General features: G+C 44.7%; 1 long non-coding RNA gene across 1 annotated transcript; it reads right to left on the reverse strand.

Moving 5' to 3' along the window:
* Positions 1–224: 224 nt before the first annotated feature.
* Positions 225–4,664, reverse strand: LOC125946211 (uncharacterized). The gene is made up of 3 exons (XR_007467461.1): positions 4,373–4,664; positions 3,308–3,428; positions 225–2,111 (listed from the first exon to the last, which is right to left on the reverse strand). It is a non-coding gene; the product is annotated as an uncharacterized LOC125946211 (long non-coding RNA).
* Between the last annotated feature and the right edge of the window lie 650 nt (positions 4,665–5,314).

Raw genomic sequence — 5,314 nt, forward strand, 5'->3', positions numbered from 1 at the left:
GGCTTTGGGATACACTCTTACCACAAGAAGAGAGACTATATAATGAGTGTTGCCTATGAAATATGGCACACCCATGACGAGGGATTGGCCAGGATTCTCCATGAATGCAACATCAAATGGCTTCATATCCCAACTTAATTGATAGTATATAATACTGATGTGTAACAAAAGTAAATGACAAACTAAAAAAGTGACCAGGTCTACTTATGATTGAGCCACAAAAAGAAAAATGGAAACATGTTAATAGTATGAAAAAAAAGTGCCTGTGATCCTCCCAGTAGCAACAATATGATTATGCACCAACTAACAATACTCTTCAGACACTTCCCAAGCTGTCACACCATTATCTACAAAATGCTATGGCCAACATGAAAAAGGCATAGCTGTCAACATGTTTTTCCGGCTGAATATGTTCAGAGAAAAAGAGAAAATTATTGTATTCCATATCCTCACATGAAACACTTAACAATATTGTTACAAGCCATTCTTGCACATTGAAGAAGGCACTAGCAAGGCGGTGATGGAAGACAATTGAAGAAGCACTCATGTTGTTATTTCCGTTGCAATACAAACCTACACTTGCTCACTTGAAAGTGTCAGTGCACAATTCGACACGGTAGAAAACTAAATGGCACCATGTACTGTTATGAAGAACACGGAACAGACATTCCAAGGAAATGCAAATACAGCAAGGAGGTATTCGCTGTTGCTGTCAACATATTTGGCCAGTCTGAAGGGTAACAATAAATTCAAAAAAACCTACAGGCCCACTATGCAATACTTTTTTCAAACTATGCAAATCTGCAATCTGTGCAAGTCCTTATTGATCAGGAAAAGAAAAAAATATTTTGAGCATTTAACGAAAAATAAATGTTGCAACAATTCAGAAATGTATCCTTTGTACTTTCTAGTGACATAAGGATAGAGACAGTCGGCGAGCACAGTTATTACATGAGACACATCTGGATCTTGAACTCATGGCAGTGCTGCAGGGCAAATACCACTATCATACCTCTGACAGGCGTCAGTTACAATACTGGGTTGGAAGGAAAACCTTTCAAGTGCTCCTTCAGAAGTCCAAGCATGTGACCGGTAAGTAGTTTAGCATGACTAGGGGAAAAATATAATCAATTTCACAAATATCACAACATCCAAATAGTGGCACCACCGCTTTGATTTTCAGCTGACAACTATTTTTGTTAAAAGCCTCGGCGCGTAAATGCAACCTGAGGTAGCTAGGTCACATGAAATTGGAAAATATAGCGGCTAATGTAACCCTGAAATTTGCTATCTCGTGGACATGAGCGAAAACTTAATTTGAAAAGGTTTGCTCGAAAGCAATGCTTTCACGGACGTTCGTATAACCTGAACGTCGCCCCCGAGGGCTCCGTGGTCGCTGCGCATGCCTGAGCTGAGAGAAGGTGAGAAAGGAGAACAACTCTCCTTTGCCGGATGCGACGTCACATTGTTTCTTTTTTTTTGTTTGCTTTTTGAAATAGCTACTCTCGAACGTAGATCAGTCACGAATGTCGGGTGTCGGCTGCACCACGCTCTGCGTGCGCTATTGTGCATGTCGGAAAGGCCCAAGCGTGCGCGATATTCTTGCGAGCGCAGTTTCGTGGGCTTGGACTCCGTGACATTTGCTTTCGCCATATGTGAATTAACAGCTTGCCGACAGGTCAACCGCCGCTGTACTTCGGTGAATACATTGTTTTTCGTGATCCTGAAATAGCAAATGGTGCATCGCTGCGTTGGCGGCTTCAATTGAGTGCGGTTGCTGCGCATAGCAGGTGATTTAATTGCGCAAATACGTGCTACATTATCGGTGTAAATAGTGAAAAACTTAGGCTGTGAGCCTTACTACCGTCAGTCAGTCGGTTACCACATGTTTTGCTGTTATCCACTGCACATTTCTTCATATCCAATAACGATCTGCTTCAGATATCTCTGTTGAAACGGTCTCTTCAAAAATCTGTTGATCGTGCAGCTTATTTCTTGTTGTTTTTTTTCAGTCGGCCTTTTTTTTTCGCTTACGACTCGCGATGGGCAGCAGCGTTACGTCCGTGCACGCGTCCGTACACATGTGCACGGCGCTAAACTGGATGCACTACCTGCAAGAGAGAATGAGGGAGAGTGAGCTTCACGTCACTCGAGCACCTGCTTACAAATGTTTTTTTCTTTGGGCACAGCATCGAAGCTGTGATTGAGGTAATGCCCAGCACCATATCGAATACAAAGCACAATACACCAAAATAGAGAAACCAAAAACAATTGCACGCACAACGCGTCACCAAAGCAAACACAACACCTGCTTTATATGTTGCATATGAGCTGAAACGGGTGAATCCCAAACTCTGCGAGTGTCACATAACACCTGAAAGCATTAGCTGCTACGAGAGAACCAGTGCGGTTAATCTGGCGAGCTATGCATGCATCTGTAGCCTAATGGGCAAATAATTGGGCTGCTGCACTAGGGACTCGCGTTCAATACCCACCATCAGGAGCATTACTAATTATTAATGAAGCTACCTGGGCAGGTGTACTAAGAAATTCGAAAATAGATCATGATAATGCTTTGCATTAAGAGACAACTTGCTGCCGGTTGGAGTTTAACCAACATTTTCTGCTTTGCGCTTGCGATGCTCTACCAAGTGAGCTACGTCAGCAGTTGTCCCAATGTCCATTTTCTTGGATAGTTTCACATGTGTACCAAACTTTGTCCTGGAAGTGCTAGGCAGCAGAACTAACAGCCATGATGGCAGATGTGAAGTATCCTTTAAACCCCTGACATTAAATACAACATTATCTTAAAAGCAGGCAACTGGCCAATGAACACTCGTGTTCTACCTTGAGGCACTAAGGCTGCCAATGTCGAGACATTTGCATTTTATGAGCTACAAAAATCAGGGGAACCACGGAGCTCAATTTCTTGTTAGTAACAAGCACAGACAACGAAGCAACAGTGGCTGCATAGAAAAATGGGCTAGAGCTCACGACAAGCATTGACAACTCACAATAAAATTCTTTCTCTACAATTCATTATCTCAAGACACCTCGAAGCAAATTTTGTGGATTATACTTTTAGTACGTCTTTTGCGACTGCAAATTTAAATGCGTGTAATACTTTGTGGCAACTTGGAACATTTTAATGTTTAGCATCTCCATACTTTAAATCTGTGCACGGACAAGCTTTGCCACCATTTTAGAACAATAATTATCTGGTGTCATACACAATGACTCAAACCACTATTAGTTAAGCAACCTTTAAAGGAGCAGAAGCATGCCCTTAGCAAATAGATATACATACCAGGTTTAGACTGAGCAAACTAAGCAGTACTTGTGGCCACTTGCTTTCAACAAGGCAGAAACAGGTCAGATGTTGACAAAGACAACAAATATAAGGTGCGGCCAAAGGAAATAAGCAGAAGCTGTAAAGACAGCAGCAGCACAGTGAAACAAATTAGACAAATGTGCACACCGCAAGCGTTCCTGAGGACAATACACAACGTCACTGCCGCAGTTAGAAGCAAATCCTCCTACAAGAAAAAAAAAATATCAAGATTGTTTTGGTGTAAACAGCAAGTGTGTGGAGTTGTTTACATTATAAAAACAGCACAGACAACAATTAAGGCGGACACAGTATTTGTGTCATCTGCCTTCCTGCTGTTTTTACAATGTCGATTACGGTTGCAAAGGTACGCACATGATCTACGAACAACGAAAGCAACGGATGTGTATAGAAAGGTGAGCTGAATTCATACACTCATATATGTTTAATTTTGAAGGTGCCCGTAAAAGCGACAGCAGCAGTAAAGCGGGTTTGGTTAACAGCTTGCTCACAACGTACACATTGCACGATTTAACTCTACGGCTCTCAAAAGAGTTGCTAAGAAGCTGTAAGTGAAAGAAATACGCTTTCTTTATCTCACTGCAACAAATGAAAGCCTCTGACGCACCTACCGCGGTCAGCGCAAGCAGTGAGCAAGGTAATTGAATGCAGCAGCAAGGTAATTGAATTGCATGGGTAAATAAGAGGCGCATAGCGTAGTCATCCCATAGAGATGGAGAAACAAAGACCTACGCACGAGATATATACCAAAGGACGGCATTCACCGATAGAGCTAGTTGAGTGCATGCATTTTCCGGCGCGTGAACGCTTCCGCCGTTCGTTTTACATCGGGGTAACGCGTAGGAACTGTGATAGTACTTGTTGAAGGCACGAACGAATAAATTATCCTGCGATCACTACGAGACCTGCGACAACCGTTTCGTGCTCCTTCGAATTTCGAGATCACATCGGCCACAGCTCAAATGCGCAACCGGTTGTTTTTACAAGTGTCAGCTAGAGAACGGGCAATCGCACGACACTCACCTTTGCTCCAAATGTGTCGCGGCAGCTGAGCAACAAATGTCATCAAGCCCAACCCTGCAATGTCCGCAATTTCAGCTACTAAGCAAGTGCAAAAAACGAAACTTGAATGCTCACAATGCGCGCGCGAACGAGGCGCGAACCATAGTGTCTGAGTTCGAGAGTAGCTATTTCAAAAAGCAAAAAACAAACAATAATGTGACGTCACATCCGGCAAAGGAGAGTTGTTCTCCTTTCTCACCTTCTCTCAGCTCACGCATGCGCAGCGACATCGGAGCCCTCGGGGGCGACGTTCAGGTGCTCCGACGCTGCTCATCAGGCCACAGGTTCCCATACTGCCCCTCGCGCTCAAAGAGGGCGTGGACGGAAAGGGCCTCGTAAAGCCCCTTTAAACTCTGCCGCCGGCGCGCTACCTCCTCACCTCCTTCTCGCCCCTCGCGAGTCCCCTCCGCGGCAGACGGCCTTGCGCCCGTTTCCTGCACGATGATTGGTCTCCCAGCCGTTGCCCTTGGAAACGAGCGGAGCTTGCGTTTCGCTTGTGCTTTGCTTTTTCATTCGCGCCATTTTGCGCCTGAGCTCGGTTGGCTCGGCGTATAGAGAACGTCGAACAGTGGGTACACGTCTTTTTTGTGACGGCATTGAGACGGCGGTAGTCCACGCAAAACCGCCACGAGTTGTCCTTTTTGACGAGAATCACCGGAGCTGCCCACGGGATACATGATTCTTGTGTGGCTCCATTCCGCAAGATTTTCTTGAACCTGCTCGGCGATGATTTTCCTCTCTGAAGGCGAAACGTGGTAAGGCTTCTGACGAATTGGGCGACGCTTGCCCGTTATGGATCCGACGTTGCGTGCGAGACGGCGGCAGCGTATCTGTTGATTTTTGGTCTTGCGTAAAATCAAACACTCAAGTGTAACTTGCCAGCACCTCTTGAAGGAGAAGCCG

The sequence above is a fragment of the Dermacentor silvarum genome, chromosome 6 (genome assembly GCF_013339745.2).
Source record: "Dermacentor silvarum isolate Dsil-2018 chromosome 6, BIME_Dsil_1.4, whole genome shotgun sequence".
Taxonomy (NCBI): Eukaryota; Metazoa; Arthropoda; class Arachnida; order Ixodida; family Ixodidae; genus Dermacentor; species Dermacentor silvarum.